Raw genomic sequence first — 19,481 nt, forward strand, 5'->3', positions numbered from 1 at the left:
TAATTTTCTTTGTGCTTAAATATATTTATGATGCAGTTTGGGTTTAGTATTCATCCACTGGGATAAAGTAGTTCCTTAAACACACACACACACACACACACACACACACACACACACACACACACACACATATATACAGTATATCCTTGTGGTGCATGAGGATATTACTTCCAGGTTCTGGTGATGAGATCTCAGGATGGGTATCCGAGATACAGACCATTTTCAGCCATTCACATATAATCCCCCCTTTCACAGCATTTGGAATAACACAAACATTTCTACGTCTGGTGTACTTGTGAGCTTATACTGTCTGTAGACACATTTTTCTTGTAGTCTTGGTGGTGTTAATTAAGTCGGGGGTCTAGTTACCAAAGTTATAATTTGCTAATTGGAACCATATGGGAGCACTGGTTCGAGCAACTACTATACTGAATACAGAACAAAACAATAATATTCACATATTATTATCAACTCCCTGTAAGCGTCAAAAACTATAAGAAGTAATTTTTTGTAAAATAAAGAAATCTGACCACAGTAAATACAAAACGAACAAATATACAGATGGAAGACCAGATGACATACAGTTCTGGCTTATTATTTGCTACGGTTAGAAGCTTTTTGAAAGGTTTTGAAGCACAAGAATAAACTCCAAACCGTCTTTAGAATTAGATTAGAAATGTTTTATGAATACAAAACCTTACTTCATTACAGGGTTTCGCAAACATTTGTAATAAGGCCCCGTTTCTTATTGGGGTCTGTTTTAATAGTCTATATCAATCCTGCAGGTTCACCGCCTCCCCAGGACTATTTTATTGACCCCCTTTAAGAAATACAATAAAAATGACCACAGGAAAAAAAGTCTATGTTAGAGCTATTCATTTAGACCTGTTTACATCAATAAAATTGAGCTATGTCATACACCAAAATTATTACAAAATATGTCAGGACCTTCACAGCGATCATAGTAAATATTGCAAAATGTCCCCAAAAAATGTGTGGTAATACAAAACTCTGCAATACTACAATACAAGTCAATGTGTATTGAAGGAATACCTAAAATGCTGCTCCTTTAAGAAATGCCATGGCCTCATTCCCTTCCTCCTCCTTCTCTGCTGCCTCACTGTGGATCAGCTGTCCGCTGGTGTATTACAGCCTCTCTTGGCATCATCCCCACCCACTCTGAACACTGAAGCAGAACTGAAACCAGGCACAACTCTGCTTGAAATCAATTAACAGACTAACTGGGAAAACACCTCTGTACTCTGGAATACAAGATCACAAAAGTAGGTACGTTCTTATGTTGGCATTATATGGTACAGTATACCACAGGTTGTGTATCATGTTTATTTGTATTTTTGTATTGAAACCCCCTCCTGATGTGAACCATCGCAGGCTAATATTATGTAATTGATTGTTGCCTGTTTTATGTAGCATTCGGCATGGGGAGCTGATTCAGATTGTGATACTGTATATTCATGGCAGTGTAAGCCCTGTTCTTTTCAACCTCACTGTGCTAGACATGATGTAAGGTGTGGTGCAGTGCTTGACAATAAGGCAGTTTGTTACTGGGGTTCACAATCCAACAGCCAGTGATACGACTGAAGATTTTGCTGTATGTATGCTGTGCAGTGTACATGTACAGTTGCCTTTGAGACGGTTACTGTAGATTTATGATTGTAATTCTTTGCTTATCAAGCCTATCAGGTTTCGTGATGATTTTCCCCATTGCTTTGCAACAGACTGTTATACGGAGTGAATAACAACAGATCTGTCAAATGTGCAACGTACTGGTGTTTACAAGCACCACATAAACCAATGAAAAACAAGATTTTGGCTCAAAGGATATTCCAAATTACCACAACACATGCATTTTGTTTTAGCTTTTGTTATATAAAAGTATTTATTTAATTTACAGTAAACCAGAATGATATTACAGAATTGAACTGCAGCATTTTTCCCCACAAATATTTTAGCATCTGATGAGATATATCATTGTCTAATTTATACTATATATAATATATCACACCCCAAACTGCTGCTTCACCATATACATATAACTGTGTCCATCTGGCTTTGGGGGTGTGATATATGTGTGAAACATTACATATAGTGTAACATATACACAGAATCAAAAGTAAAAAGGGGTAAATGGTTTTAAATAGAATAAAAAGCTCGTGCTAATAGTAAATTATCTTTAGTCTTTAAATTCAAAGGGACTAACAGAGAGTTGTCCTCTATCGAGATTTAAAAAAAAATGTAAAGGATTATAAATACAGAAAATATATGTTTTTAATAGCATAAGTTCTTTTTGGGAATGTTTGTATCTATAGTTACATTGTTATATTTAAAATAAAGGAATCTGACCACAGCAAATACAAAACTACCAGATATGCATATAAATCACTGTCTGTAAATTTCTCTGACCACTGGCCGCACTGTCAAGCAGGTAATCTAGAAATATTTTGGCAGCTTTTAAATGAGTAAAAAGAGACGGACAACCGGCACATGAAAACAGCATTTGAAATGCATCAATGTTCCATGTTTAATGAGGTTTACATTCTACTAAAGTGCGCCAATGAGAGGTTATCATCTGGGTCAGACTATGAGCAACACCAGGATTGAAGAAGATCTGAGAGACATTACTTTAGTGAAGCAGGCTTAATTGTCCATTTACGGCACAAGAAATATTATTTAAATTATATATTAAAAAAAGCACACATACATAGATAATACTTAGGCCAGACCACCTGGCTATATTTAATTACTTATTTGTGTCTCTGTATAAAAGTAAAAACTGCATTATATATATGAAACTCAGTCAACTGTAATCATAAGCAGTCTGTTTAAACAAAGTGTCATGCAGAATTAGGCAGTTTTTTAGATGATTTGTAATGTGAAACACTGAAGTTGGTTGTGCAAAGCTTTTTAGCTCCCATATAAGCTGAAATTTTACGTCAAGTTATTGTATCATGTGGGCCTTTGACATATGATTTATAATGGCAATGCAATAGTTCTGTACTATAAGTCAATAATAGCAGCTACATTTATATTATGCCAATGGTATCATAATGGAAAGACAACTAATGCATGGTATCATATCGGAGGAGGCTGTGTGGTCCAGTGGTTAAAGAAAAGGGCTTGTTCAAATACCGGCTCACTCACTGACTCACTGTGTGACCCTGAGCAAGTCACTTAACCTCCTTGTGCTCCGTCTTTCAGGTGAGACGGGTCCAATGTTGTAAGTGACTCTGCAGCTGATGCATAGTTCACACACCCTAGTCTCTGTAAGTTGTCTTGGATAAAGGCGTCTGCTAAATAAACACATAAATACTGTGCTACAGATGTGATCAACCACTATGCATTATTTCTTCAATTGCATTGCCAAATAGTTGTGCACTGGTTTCGTCAGGGTAATATGCTGGTATTATAATGGGATCCCTACAGTAAGTGTCTGTGTAGGTAAGTTTTTTTTTCTTCTTTTGTTCCTGAATGTGTGTTCCAGTACTGTATCAGCTGTTATTGTGATGGCAAATGATGACATTTTATTAAGATCGTACAGTGACAGTGTCGCTTTTATTGGCCAACAGTAGCATTGGGCTAAGACAAGTGGACACTTTGAATAATACATGAATCAAGAACAAAGATGTTTGAAAGATGCGCAATAATACAGAACTGATCGCATGCATGAGAACAAGTGGCTTTTTGAAAGTGCTCTGAAATGAATGCGTTTAATTAGCCTTCATTTTTTAATGGAATCCATTTACCCTACAATCCAGCCATCTATCAATTAGAAATATACAGGTACAGTGTATACTGTGGCATTTAAAAAACAAAACAAAAAAAAATGTGTCAGAGAACATGGGAGGCTTCAAAACACGACAATAAATATAATCTTCAATCCCACTCCCTTTTTGTCTGGTCAGTTTCTTTTTTTTTGTAACACTATGGTTTATTGTAGTATACTTATTATTTCAGCATGTACTATAATACTGTATATTATAGGATGGCACTATAGTATTTTTTTTTATATGGGGGGGAGAGATTGTCTTCTACATGGTGTTGTATGACAGGTGTTAGTTCTTTATAATGCCCATTCTAATGAAGCTGGTTATGTAATGGAACAATTTATCCATTATACTGTATAAAGCAGGACAGACAACATACTGTAAATTCGATGGACATGATTCTGTCAATTTATTTTTGCAGTCTTGCTGATATAGTTATTAGAAGGTAAGGTGGGGATCTCATGGTGCTTCCCCATTGATAAAAGCAGTAGGTGGTTTATGCTATAGTAACACAACACTTCTGGGAAATGCCATATACTATAGGTTGTGTGTTACATGATGCAATAATCAAACTCTCTACCCTTAAGTCTGAGAGATGACTTGCAGTATTTAAATTAAAAAATCCTAATTGATCTTGTACATACACTTTGCAGCTCTTACTGAGTTACATGAAGGGGGTTTGACCTATGCAGTACTAATCATAAATAACAGTAACATGACAACCATATGGCTCCCAAAAATATAAAAACAACTTACAGTGTTTTTTTTTGTTTGTTTTTCTTTATAATATCACCCTAAAACAGTGGTCTCAAGAGCTGTTTTTAAATACTGTGCTAGGCGAATAATTGGTAAATTCACATGTGGTGCACTGATCATGGTTTACAAGAACAGGTGTGTGGATCAATGCCTAAAGTGCATCATGTGTAGGACTTGCATACCATCAAAGAAATTCAGATATTTTCCACATAAACTTGTTTGAACTCTAGCTTAATCTCTGTCAAGAAAAAAAGAGCGAGAGAGAGAGAGAGAGAGAGAGAGAGAGAGAGAGAGAGAGAGAGAGAGAGAGAGTCTCGTGCACTTTACGTCACATTAGCGCACTTCAAGTAAGGCTTTTTCGAATTATACATTATGCATGGCAGTTCCTGATCTCAGTGGTATTTTTCCTATCTACTTGACGTCAGTTGCCATTTGCGAGGGGTTGCCCGGGTAACGGCCAACCACCCCTGGAGATATGTCTGGTGGATAAGACAACTCTGATTTTTCCTTTGTATGCCTTTTATATATTTAAAAAAAATCATTAGCTTTTAATCAGATTACAATAGTACTTATGTGTGCATACGACCGCCATGGCATGAATTGTTACATTTTTTTTTTTCACTGCAGTTTGAAATCTTTTTTTTTGTGTGGCCTGAATAGATTTCCTTTGTTTCTGTAATAGTTTATTTATTGTTATTTAAAAACGTGTATATTAAATTCTATAATGAAAAAAGCAAGTACACTGGTGTATGCAAGCTGTCCTTTTGCCATTGTCTACAGTGCATGTAGTCACATTGACTTATGCATTTTACAGTATGGGCATGGCACCATTTTTTCATTTCAAAACCAAATGTTAAACTAACATACTATTCATTCCTACATTCATAAAATAAAAAATGACATACAGCAGATCTTAAATATAATCTAATAATATATAGCAACCTTCTGCAATGGCAAGCCTATATTGTACAATATATTTTCGACTTAGTATCCAATGTGTTAGAATTAGTCTAAACTGGCATATTTTGTATAATAATGTGTATTTATATGTGTTTGTAATAGGTTGTCCTTCAAATCTTTTATCATTATCACTATAGTGTATTTTTCTCTTTCAGTACATTTTATGCTTTTATCACATTTATTGGACCACAGGATGAATAAAAACTATACAATTATTTAGTTGTGATTTTTGTTATTTTGGTTTCACAACATACAGCGTGGGGTTAAACCAATCATTTTAAAGACTAAAGAAATCAGAAGTGACTTAAAATGTATTTTGAGAGCAGTGCCTGTCAACAAAGGATTCTCGTTTTACTGTGAGGAAACGATACACAAATTCACTGTGGATGCAGCTGACTTTCCTCTTTATTATTATTTTTATTTCTTAGGAGATGCCCTTATCCAGGGCGACTTACAATTGTTACAAGATATCACATTATACATTATACAGATATCACATTAATTTTACATACAATTACCCATTTATACAGTTGGGTTTTTACTGGAGCAATCTAGGTAAAGTACCTTGCTCAAGGGTACAACAGCAGTGTCCCCCACTGGGGATTGAACCCACAACCCTCTGGTCAAGAGTCCAGAGCCCTAACCACTACTCCACACTGCTGCCCATTCTTAAGTTTGGTCTCTTTTTAATGAGTGGGGATTTCAGCCCTGGAAAATGTGCTTTTGTGCGCTCAAAGCGAGTTTAGCAGCATGGGTACAAAAGGTTATCTGCCAGGGAGCAAGGAGAAGGCAATTGAATTGCAGGAAGGGTATCTGCTGCAAGCTGCAAAGCTATTTTTAGCATCAGCTGCATCTTTTTTTAGAAGTCAAGCTATTGATGTTCTATTTTTTCCCAGAGTGCAGATTCTCTTTTTTTTATTATTCCTGAAGCACTGTATAACAAAAGTCAAATCTGGGAGGCATCATTGCAGCAGATTCTTGACAAAGGTTTTGTTGGGTGAATTATTCAAAATTCTTTAAATAAAAAGGACGTGATTTCTCAAGCATATTTCATAAAGCCACAAAACAAAGCAGAGTGCATGAGGAGTGGAATTATATGTGCAGCTCCTATATGCTGAGGCTATGTTACCCTGCTCAGAGTATTAATAATTGAACAGGAAGACACCCTGGGCTCAGTTTCTATATGCTGAGGCTGTGTTACCCTGCTCAGAGTATTAATAATTGAACAGGAAGACACCCTGGGCTCAGTTTCTATATGCTGAGGCTGTGTTACCCTGCTCAGAGTATTAATAATTGAACAGGAAGACACCCTGGGCTCAGTTTCTATATGCTGAGGCTGTGTTACCCTGCTCAGAGTATTAATAATTGAACAGGAAGACACCCTGGGCTCAGTTTCTATATGCTGAGGCTGTGTTACCCTGCTCAGAGTATTAATAATTGAACAGGAAGACACCCTGGGCTCAGTTTCTATATGCTGAGGCTGTGTTACCCTGCTCAGAGTATTAATAATTGAACAGGAAGACACCCTGGGCTCAGTTTTTGAGGTGCTAGTGGATTGTGAGTTTGTGATCGGGAGGAGAACATGTTGGTTTTTCTCTTGTGTGACTGGAATTCCTGATGATACAGGCTGGACAGTAGCATTAATGTCTCTGCTCTTGCTGGCTTTGATCAGCAAAAATGTCAGTAAAGACTGCTACTCCTGTACCCCACACCTTCCAAAAATATCACAAATATTCTGCTTTGTGGTGCTAGGGGTGGGGAATTTAAACTCCTTCAAAAACTGTCACATGATTTAATTAAGCAAGATGTCCAACAAGCACAGTTATAATCTAAATGCTAGCCATTTACTACCAATGTAGAAAGAGTGTGTCATTCTCCCAGAGAAATGTGTGCACTGCTGGCTGTTATTACTGTAATGGCATAACATTTATGCGTGCACAGCACAGATAACTTTTTGAGAGTACCACTGTTCTTAGAAAAGGCTTGCTCGTTAAAATAATTTGAATGTATTTTAACAGTTGACAATTATCTATTCAGGGATACCAAGAGATTTATTAAGCAGTTGGCACTGCATTTTTAATTATTCATTCTGTTTTTAGTATAATTAAGCATTACTCCAGTGTAATGCGTCCAGTTTATGTGTATATTATGTATTTTCCTTAAACTAGGTACTACACATTCTGATAATCAATTGGAACAACTCATTATGTTCTCATTTCAAATTGCATCAGGTTTCTGTGGCTACACCTTGAAACATCACACATAACCACAAAATATGCAATGTATAATATTATAAGGGGACAGGGTCAAAAGTTATTATACTAATTTAATTAAAAGATGCTGTTGACACATTTTTGGAACATGTTCCAAATATCATGTCTTAAAAGAAAAAGAAAAAGTGTAACTCCATTTAAAATAACATCTTCCAGACCTTTAATTCTTTCGATTTCAACTGATGCTGCAGAGACCGTAAGTTAGACAATTGGTTTGTCTTAAAATATCAAAAGACATGAAGTCTCCTAGCCGCGGGGTCGGAAACTGTCTGCTACCCTTTTTACTAAACCAGACAGTGAAAATATTAGTCTAATCTCTGTACCTCTCCAGTAATGTAGCATGAATGCTTTGTACATTCTCGGATTGATGTCACTGAGCTTTTAGGAAGAGACTTTGTTATTTCATCAAGTGACTGGTTTAAAGAGGTTTCCCGATATAGCCTTGTGGATTACTCCAGAGAGTCACTGCAGGGGCTGCCCATGAACTGCATCGCAAATGATAGAAAATGCATCTTTTATCTTAGAAGTGGGACACGTCGGGCGTTATGTCAAGGGAATAAACCGATTTAAGCAATGATGGTGAGTGAAAATGACATGCTGTAAAATCACCAGCCTGGTCCAGAAAAAATACAAAAGTGGGGGAATGAAGCAAGAGCTACAAAGCATTATAAAGTAACCAAGCACTTTAACCTGTTTTAAGCTCAAGCCAAATGTTGGACTACCTTCATTACTATACCTGAATTTACAGTAAGCTTAGGTTCATAGCTATTGTGTGAACATTGCTTGGACACAGACTATAACTATAGCACAATTGTAAAAATACAAAAAATAAACTAGATTATTGACAAACTTTTCAGCGAGAAGTCATTATTGAAGTTTTAAGGCCACAGTCAGGTTCTTCCTACACAAAATAAATACATTAATTAATGTATTTAATACCATGTTATTTCAATGCCAGGGCAACCATTTTGTTTATAATCTCTGCAATACCACTCCACAACAGTCAATCATTTTGGTAGGCCTCTACTGATTTAAAAACAGAACCAACAGGAAATACAATATGATTTGTGTTGCTTTTGAACTAATAGGAATACTTAAAAATGTAATAGCTATGGACAGGAAAGGTATTTTAAAGACATGTTACGCTATTAATATACCAAGCCGGTTTCTAGTTTAACCTTTTAACAAGCAGAGCTCATTTAAAATGGAAGAGCTCTGGAGAAGATTGAGGAGATGTCAGACAACTGTCTTGCCTGTTTATTTTACAAAAACACCAACAATCAGGTCATTTTGTCTTTGGTATTCTTGCTGCAGACTGCATGTGCTAATACAACAATCTTTTATAGATCTGTACTGATCCAAAATGTAAAAAAACAATAATACTTAATATGTGGTGGGTACTGGTAGTGCTAAATGAGTTGAATTTTGAAATAAAAGCATACAAAACAGATTTGTTTATTAGGTGAGGATGTTTACTTGAACTGAAACAATGATGCATTATCTGTATGTTTAAAGTTATATCATAAGAGTTACAATGATCACACAGTACACCAAATGTCAAATAAGAGTACTCGTTGCCATGACACCAATGCCATGTCCTACTGCACTGGTTGTCAACTTAGAGGACTCCTATTGATCAGGCTCAGTCTTGATTTCCCTTTGCAAATAATCATCGCACTACAATGGAAAAATGATTCTGCTCTAAGGGGCAAGATAGTTGTAGGTTATTAAACAGAGAGAGTGGAGATATATATATTTGGTAAAGAAGAGTGTACTCTGTTTGGAAACAAAATTAATCAAGACGAAGATTGGAAAAATAAGCTATTTGGGGAATGGGTCTTAGAACATAAAATATATACTGTTATAGGCTGGGACAACTTCTTGTCTTATCTTAATCAGTTCCATCTCTCTTTCCTCCACTGACCTCCCTTTATTCTGCTATGATACTATTAAAAGTTCAACATGCACGTTTACTATGGGCATTTTTTAAGTTCAACTGGGTCTTTATGGCCAGCTGTGACTCTTCTCTCCAGATCTCCCTCTCCCTCTTATAGAGAACAAGCTTGTCCAGTTGTCACAATAGATTTGGTGAGCCTTTTTCAATGGGGTATTTTTACAATTAAATATTAAATGATAGAAATCTTTACCTTGTTTTGCCATACATTGATAATTGCATGTATTTTCAAACTATAATTGGATGTATTTTCAAACTATGACAGACGTGCCAAAGAAACAAAGCCGTTTGCCCACATTGCCACGTTAACATCCTTGTTGTGGTTTTAGATGTTACTGGTATGATTGTTAAAGGGGCAACATAGGAAATGTATTGCTAGATGTTTTTGTTGAGGTCTTTCAAAATACACACTGTACAAGTTTAGAGCCCAATTCAATTAATTTTAGCTGGGAAAAAGGAAAATATTAATTCACATGCTAAAAAATTAACACATTGTTGATAAGGCATAACAATTCTTTGTTTATAGTTTGGACAGATTTCACTTAGTTCTTTTTTTTGAGTTAATTGAACTGAGCCCTGAATGACTTAAATCAGTTATTAAAGTATATTTTGCAATCTAGTTCTTATTTTGACCCCTGTTTTGTGAAATAGTCATCAGTATATAAATTTAGACCTGGAGTTCACTGATTGGCAGCAGGTGTTCGAGGAGGTAATGCATTTGGAAATTAGGTCTAAATTACTCGTATATACTGTACATTAAAATGGTAAGAGGTCTTCAAATGCTTAGGTGCCTAAAAAAGTGCCTGCAGTGCAATTCTATGTTATGCTTTTGAATATCTTTCTTACACGGGACATCCCTCTAAACTACTAAAACCTTTAAAAATATATCTCACAATAGCTGTGTAGCTCAGTGGAAACTATGTCAACCAATCAAATGATGCTGTATCTGTATGAAGTTCTTCAGACCTATAAAGTCCACTGGAATTTGAGACCCCACTACACTTTTAAATGGTTGAACCCTATCTGATATAGCCCTAGCCCTGCAGCTAGATGCATTAGTCTGGAAGCCTGTTCCATCAGTCATTATGTATCTTTGTGGAACTCCCTACACCAATCTATTAGGGTTCTTCGATGCTCCTTTTTTTTAATGAAAACCTTCCCATTCTCCTATGCTTTTTGCAAGTTGTTTACTGCTTTGCGCTTTGAAATGGCTTGTAATGAAAAGGGCTATAGAGGTTTAAGTTGCTTGGTGCCATACGCCTCAATTCACCCATTCTGCAGTCAGGAAGTAAAGCTTTCTGGTTAGAATTGGTGTAAAACTATGCATATGTGCCTTATGATTTTGTCTTTACGACAAACAACAAAAAAAACGAGTTTGCTTTATAATGCGTTCATGCAGCGCTTTATAATGCGTTCATGCAGCGCTTCTCACTGAGAGATCAGGATTTTTCTATCAACTGTAAGTTGTTTTCACTGGGGCATCAATATGGCCACAGAGTACTTCAAGGTGAATAGCAATGGAGCATGTGCCTGTGAAATGTGCACTCTGGTATCCTCATGACCATCTCTGTCTCTCTTCATAAACAATTTCATTTTTTTCTGTAGGTACGTCACTGTTTGTTTCAGTTCCCACCTATTCCAGGATGTTTCTAAATTTGGATGACTAGATTGAGTTCATTCATTTTTTCTATCAATTCCAGTTTAAGAATGATACTGTTAAACTCAGCCTGCAGTGTGTTAGGGAGTAGTGCGTAGAACCTCAGCACTACAAGAAGAATCCTTTTGGTAGCAACTGTAGGAAATCACAGAGTTAGAAATGCATCCCCTTGGATAGTTCATGTTTACCTCTTCATATGAATAAAATGAATACAGAAGGAGCTAAGAAATCCATTGTGTAATACATGGTTCTAGAGCAAAGGAGCAGTGTCTTAGAATTCGTATACCCTAAACACACCCTATTTAATTTAGAAATATTTAAAGAAAGTCAGTAAGATTCGTCGACAATAAGTATTTCCCAATGTCTTCAATGTTACAATGAGTTTTGTTTCAGATTCTGCAGCTCTGTGACATTCTGCAGCCTGCAGTTCATTCAGTTTTTTTTTTTCAGCAGGTTGAAAGAGAGTTAAAAGTTAATTCTAATTTCACACATTTGGGGGTGTAAACCACAGGGATATAAGAATGTGAACAAAAACCCATTTCAACATTGAAGACATTGAGAAAGACTTACTGTCGATACATTTGTCATTGAATTTGACATTGAGTTTCTTTAATTAGTATTTCTAAGTTTCCCACTATTATTGCTTAGTTATGGATGAGACTTCATTCAAAGTATATAAGTTGCTCAATAGCAGTGATAAGGTGGATCATGGCTCATCGCCCCCTTTGTTTTTTTTCTTAAAGCTCAATTAACAAAGAGGTACATTTATATTTAAAATCAACTAATTTATAGGGGAGTTCAACTTTAAAATACAGGGCATACAAAACAGGTGGTGGGGTATGTTATGGCCCTGGTGTCAATCGCCATGTGGATGAAAATATCAGAACTATCCCAATTGTTATTCAAAATAAATCTGCACCATTGCGCAGCACACAGCAGGCAGCCACTGTCAGGTGTATATCACTTCCAATAGAGAGCCCAAAAACACCATCTGGAAATGTTGAATTAAATTGACCCCCTCCTCAATAGAAAAGGATCTGCGGCTTTTGGCACTTTCATCTTTAATCTATTGATTATATCTCTAGCAGAGATGAGGGGAAGTATTTCCTGCTGTTCACTTTCATTGGCGACATTAACAATTCAAGAGTTCCTAACGGCGAACTCCCTGAAACTCTATTTCAAGTAAAGAGAGACCAAAATAATCTCTTCTGTGTAGCTGATAAACTGCTGGATTTCCATAAGCACTGCATTACCGCAAGACTGTCAACAATTACTTGAAATTGTATTTTACATGGCTATCAACATTATTATTATTATTATTATTATTATTATTCTTTTTAGGTGAGGGGGAGTCTGTGGTAGATTTGTAAACATGAAATAAATTACAAATATAACAGAAGTAGTTATTTGAAATTGAACTATATATATAATTCTTATTGACATTTATCTTAGGTTTCAAAGCTTTCATTTTAATAAGTTATATGCAAAAATAAAATGAAAACAAAACAAAAAAGTGGATCTTCCTTTTATACACTCATCTGTAATTTCTATACTAAAGTGCAATACTATGTATGGTTGACTTATTTGTCCAAAAGATGATTATGTTCTATAATACACAGTCAGTGATGTGCTGGAGAAATTCAATTGGAACAAAATTAAAGACAAAAAAAATAATTTAAGCCAAAAAGAAAAAAAGACATTGCTCATGTAGAAAACATTAAAAAGGGTGGGATAATTAAGGCTAATCAGGGTCTATGAAACCAGCTCAATTATTTTAACAGTATGTCACTACAGTAGCCTTTAAGGAATGTGTTTGTTTTTTTTTTTTGGGGGGGGGGGGGGGTTGCATTCTTTGCGATTAATTAGTGCTTTGAAAAGAAAGAAATATAGTCTTAACAAAACATCCCTTAAAGTTTTGTGAATGGCGTCCAATGAGAATGCCAAGTCTCGGAGCTGTATTAGGTGAAAAAAGGCTTGTTTATTTATATATGATTTCTACTGTACATTTTAGCATTTAAGGAGAATACCACCTTATACCTGTAGGTGTATGTTGAATTTTTTTTTTTTTTTAGCTATCACAGCTTTACAAGCTAACCTGCAAGTAGTTGCTGTAGCATTCCTATTTGACTGAAATACAATAGTAGGGACTAGCGGGTTCCTATATCTTTAGGGCAATGTAGACTACCCAGATAAGGTCTGCATTCTGATGAACTAATTAATGTACAGACACTAAGAAATTATACTTCAGTGTTAAGTTGAGTCTCTTAGACTGTATAAGTATTTATTTTATTCTTAAACAGAATTGCATCTACCAGCACATAGGCTGTTCTTTATGAAGCATTATCACAACATGTCATTAGACCTTGAGAGGTGACGTCATAGGAACACTGCACGTTCCAAACTCATAAAGGCGCTTTTATGATATATGTTATAGTCCACAGTTTAGGACGTGGATCTCAGTGGCTGCAAATGATTTTTAACTCATAACTCACCCAAGGGGCAGCGGGGGGCTGAATGCAGAGCGTTGTGTTAATTGATGATACCTTTTTTCCTGTCAACAGCTGCAGCCTTCAGGGGGTTAGTTCTGTGTGTCACATCAGGATACACTGATGTCTCTCTCCCTATGGTGCAAATTATTAGCAGCCAAGATTCACATGAAAGAACAAATCTCCTTTTAAACTCAGTTTTGCAGAGGTATTTACGCAAACTTTTGAAAGGGTTTATTTTATATTATGAATATATCACATGTATTGTTAAATGTCTGATTTTCAGCACTTGCTATCTTACATTCAGCTTTCAAACATATTGTGAGGTGTGGTAATGTGGAAGGCTGGATGTTCTCCTTTGTTTTTGTTTTTTCTCTGTGAAGAGTACTATTGAAAATATTATTATGCCAATTTATTTTTAGCCTAAATCAAGTGCATTGCCCACTGTAAATAGTGGCGGTAGATAGATATGTGTATTGATTTGATTTAAAGCGATTTTACAAAGGATCTTGTCGAAGAAGACCACAGATTTGACTTGACGTAGCTCACGGATGCTACAGTCTGCTACCAAAAAGATTTGTGTTAGTTAGAATTCCAAGGTCTTTGGTTTCTACGTTTTGTATAGTATACTGCTATCTGAGTAATATAGTTAAGCAAACGATAATTACAATGTTGACCAACTCTTAAAGGGGTAACAACAAAGGATTTAAAAACAAAATACACACATATCTCTCATTAGTATAAAAAAGTATAGACTATATTTTAACTTTGACAGGTGTAGACAATTGTGTCAGCTACAACACAATAGTTAACTTCTTGTGTTACAATTAATAAGACCCCCCTGAGACTTACATTGTGTTCTATGTGGCGTTATATAATCTGTAACACAGGAAGTGAATGAGAGAGGAAACCAAGACACAGGGTATAATAGGTTACAAATTAAGTCAAAATTAAACTTAAGTCTAATAACCGTTTTATTTACCCTGTATTAAACAATACAAACAGCCTATACTGCAAATCTGTATTTTTATGACACTATAATATACCTATATCGCCATACAAGAACAGTTCTTATGAAACAACACTGTAGACTGATCACGATTCTAAAAAGAAAAAAAAAATGTTTTTAAGTAAGTCAGACGCTTCCCCTTCAAATGGTAGCCATTGTTAAGCTCCTGTTGTAGGTCTGTGAGTCCTGTGCTCGGGCTGTTCCATTACTCGGCTACAATGGGGAGGGAATATGTACAACTTTAATTTACAGCACAATGTAACACAACCAGGACGTATAAAAATGACAACATGTAAAATAAATAGGCAAAGAGTCTGGTGAATGTATGGTGAAATTATTTTACTCGAGATAAACAAACGTCTTGTTTCCCCATCCTGCTTTCATTTTGTAAAGGCAGCTGGAGGACTGTGCCATTTTCGGGGTGGAGGGGGAGATAATTAATTAAACCAATTCTGCTGTTTCTTTCGTTTACCATTAATACAAATATAATATGGTGTTAACAAAATTTTGAATAAAATATATATTCGTTTAAACCAGAGATAGGAAACTGCAAGCTGCAATAATTTCGGTACTTTATAAAACGAGACAGCTCCCTGAACACCCCCTCTCAGAGTCATGTTGCCATGTTCCCAGTTTCTGTATGGGTGTGGTGATAAGACTGCTGGGCGAAGATTGAGTCAAATCCTGTTTGAGTTGGTGGTGCTGTCCCTTTAAATTTGTGAATTTACTGAAAAAAAAATAACCGAAATATTTTACATTTAACTTCAAACAGGGGACATGTGTGGAATCTGAAGGCGGATTTTTAAAGATATCACCGGACAGACGATAAGAAAGGACTACGCTGTGAGTCTGGTTCAGGTAATAACGTGTGTTAAAGATATTTGTTGAGCAGTGCCTAGCCCATGTCTGTATTTCCTGCTTTGTTGCAAGGATACAGCCATTCTGCAAAGGTTGGCCCTGGTAAGGGGCTGGGCTTTACGTTGGTTTACTGGAAACGGCGACCCTTTTAAAACCAAATTCAACTAAATAATCATAATTAATAAACATTTTACACGCGTAAAAAGGTGTTTGTATAGATTTTTAATATGAATCAAATCGGGCCTTTCGTCTGCTTGGGTGAAAAAAAAAAGAAAGACCCAAAACAAACATACGGCCCTTGTTTGAAAAACCGTGGGTCTAGGATTCACGAATACATTACTTGGAACGTTGCCCATTTTTTAATAAGGTATACATTAGTATTATATTGTCTATTTGCGAGGTTGCTTTTATTTGAGCATTCTGCCTAATTTACAATTGTTTTGAAATAGTTTTCCAAGAGAATCACCGTGAGTCGGGAAGATTCGAATTCAGGTTGTTCATGTATGCATGATTTATTTATTATTATATTTTGCTTCTGACCGTGTATATATATATATATATATATATATATATATATTTTTTTTTTGCAAACTAGTGTTTTCATAAATTATACAAAGTCTGGAAGTATAATAACTGCAATGTGTGTCTATCAAATTTGTATATTTATATTTTTTTTCCTTATACGGAGCGGGCCATAGTACATTGGCCTACCTAAATTATATTTTTAGTGCATCCCGTCGGTGTTTAACTTGGAAGAAGAACAAATGGATGTCTCAGTCTTGATTGATTTTCAGAAAAACTTGGTATTTGATATGCGATCTATTTTATATACAATATTCTTTTTCTTTGGTATGCTATTACTGTATAGAAGTAACGTTATTTTTTCTCTAGTGGCTATATGTCCGGTGCCATGTCACGGTCACCCGAAATTGTAATTTTTTTTTTTTTTTTTACAATAACAAGTAAGTAGAATGCAGTTATTGTTGGATAGGACAGTTTTATTGCGTTACTGTTTATACAAAACTGTAGTTAAGGGGTTGGGTGGGCTCAGTCTTATGCACTGTATAATTAAATAGGTATATGTAATACTGTATATAGAAGATTGAGTCGTGTGTGAGATTATATATATATATATATAATATATATATATATATATATATATATATATATATATATATATATATTGCGCATTTAAAGTTCTAAAACTGTAAGGTATACCGTTGACGTCAACCACTGTCAATTCTGAAATGTTTACAGAACATTGTGTTTGAGGTGAAAGGAGTAAAATTGTACTACAGTCAGTTTGCTATTTTTAAAATGGCCAGTACACCTGGATGGTTTTAAATGTCCAGTACACCTGTATTCCAATTATGTTCAGACATTAAAACTTGTAGAATGCGATTTAAAAGGTTTGTGCAGTTATTTCTTGCAGAATGTATTTGCCATGCATGCATTGCTATAGAAATCGACTACTGTAGAGCGAATTTTAGCGTAGTTAGGTACAACAATATAAACATCTTTCTTCAGGACAGAGCTGTCCCCTTACCAAACTAGATGCTATGCTGTCCTTCTTCACTGAAACAGATAGGTTAAATGATATATGGTTAATTATGCTATTTCCAGAACTGAATTTTGTAGAGTTTTAGGCTACCACTGTAAATGGACAGTTATGTGACCATAAAACTGTTGGAAAGGGTCAATATATATATATATATATATATATATATATATATATATATATATATATATATATATATATATATATATATTACACACACACAAAAACCATTTTAGGTATAATTGAGGTTTGATACAATATTTCACATATAGAGCACAATATTTTATCCAAATTAAACTGCTTATATGGCTGTTGAAGAGTTCTGCATTAAGAATAGTTTACTTTGTATTTAAAGTAAGGCTCTTGGTCAGCTATTGCATTAAGCCACACAATTCTGTCTAATATTGGTATTTTTTCTTGCACTTTTTGCCCTTGCTTTACTCCCTATGCAAACTTGTTTGGAATTTTCAGACTTTACTCATCAATATTTTGGGGCAGAACCTGCCCAGGCCTTATTGACAAATGTCCTGACAAGTATTGCTGCTGACAATTAAAAACAATATCTGTCCCAGCGTCCTGGCTCCACTACATTTTTAATAATAACCCAACTTGCTTTGACTCGTATCCAGAGTTATCCCTTTCAATATTTGCTTTTGCTTAACTGAACCAACTTTCTTCTGTCTTAAACCCAGCAGATAAATAGAATTGAACTTGAGTACAGTACTGACACAAGGTAAATATTAAAAAAAAAAAAAAGAATGGGACTTGATACCACAGATACTGTAGTCCAGGGGTTCCCAAACTTTGAGCCGGGGACCCCTGGGGTTGACGCAGGATGGGTTGATGGGGCAGTAGCACATACAGAAAGTTTCTCTCCCAAATTACCCTGATGAAGCAATGTTCCCCAGACCGGGCGATCCATTCATTACACAAATGCTGCTTTTAGAGGTGTTTGGTGTTATTTTGAATGTAACATTGACGTTGGCTTGTGCCTGCATTAAGAGTATGCACAAGATTGTAAGGACAACAAAATAGACAATTATATTAATACACTTCAATTATACATCTCATTTTTTATTAAATTAAATAAATGCTGGATTTCTGTCTGTGTGTTTTTTCAGTAGAAGTTCTTGATCTATTTTCTTCCCCCTATATGAATAAAATAACCCATACCGCTCCCGCTTACCTTTACAGACAGGCTTATGTTGCATTTTGTAGTCTGACGTGAACAACTGAGTGCAGTAATTATGGAGCGAGAAATGACACTGAACGTAATGAAAGCGGTATCCCTTCTACCGGTACACACAAACAACCTCTGTCACTAAAGGTATCAAAGTAGTGATTTAGTTCTCATGTAACAGCCTATGTGTCACATGGGATCCAAGGTGCACCCTTACTATGTCCAGGTGAACTGTTAACCTTCTTACAGTACAGACTCCACAATGCATACTATTGCTTTATTGCAATTACAAGATGGAACTTGGCATGCATTACATGTATTTAGAATACGATTACCTACTTTTGCCAGAGTTTTTATGCTATAAGAATATCTTCAGAACTGCTGAAACCGTGCATGCTGTGGATGTTCTGTAGATAATAGTACTTTTAAATGTCCTACCATGATACTGTAGATATCATTTTACAGTGTCATTTACCTGAAGCTTTAATAGCCGAAGACCATGTTGTGTTTTCACCAGATTAACAGGTAATTAATTCCTCATGTATTTTATTTGTCCTCACTCCTGATTTACCCTTGTAGTAATGAAGCTCTGTTTGACATGGAACTAGTGTAAAAGTGCAAATGACAAGCCTTGTTTTACTCGGTCCTCAGATGTTATTACTGTCATTAAACAAATGCTGTATTGATGATGACCCCCACCACACACACGCTTACATTTTTAGGTATGCAGTTAACATCAAAACCTCCAGAGCAAAATTAGATCTTTTTGATATTCCATAGTGCTGAATTTAGAAATACTAAAAGAAACTTCAATTCAGTGACAAATGTTAGAACTAAAAATCTTTAATTTGTTTCATATTAGGCACTGAAAATTACTTCTAGTTGAACTTTGTCATTGCATTTAAGTTTATTTTTGTATTTGTAAATATATTGGTCTTCCCCAAAATAGCTTGCATCTAGTTTGCTGATCCAGGGTAAAGATAATACTTTCAGTTGAATGTGGGG

General features: G+C 35.5%; 1 protein-coding gene across 4 annotated transcripts in view; it reads left to right on the forward strand.

Annotated features, from left to right (window-relative positions):
* The first annotated feature begins 1,165 nt into the window (after positions 1 to 1,165).
* Positions 1,166 to 19,481, forward strand: part of LOC117423562 (guanine nucleotide-binding protein subunit beta-4) — a 32,379-nt gene continuing 14,063 nt past the window's right edge. Inside the window, exons 1-2 of one of the 4 annotated variants that reach the window (XM_034039558.3) lie at positions 1,166 to 1,283; positions 15,653 to 15,738. The gene's annotated coding sequence lies outside the window, so the exon portion shown is untranslated. Of the gene's footprint in view, positions 1,288 to 15,652; positions 15,739 to 19,481 lie in introns of all 4 variants that reach the window. The other 3 variants (XM_034039557.3, XM_034039559.3, XM_034039560.3) reach the window with 3 other exon arrangements.

This window comes from Acipenser ruthenus, chromosome 17, assembly GCF_902713425.1.
Source record: "Acipenser ruthenus chromosome 17, fAciRut3.2 maternal haplotype, whole genome shotgun sequence".
Classification (NCBI taxonomy): Eukaryota; Metazoa; Chordata; class Actinopteri; order Acipenseriformes; family Acipenseridae; genus Acipenser; species Acipenser ruthenus.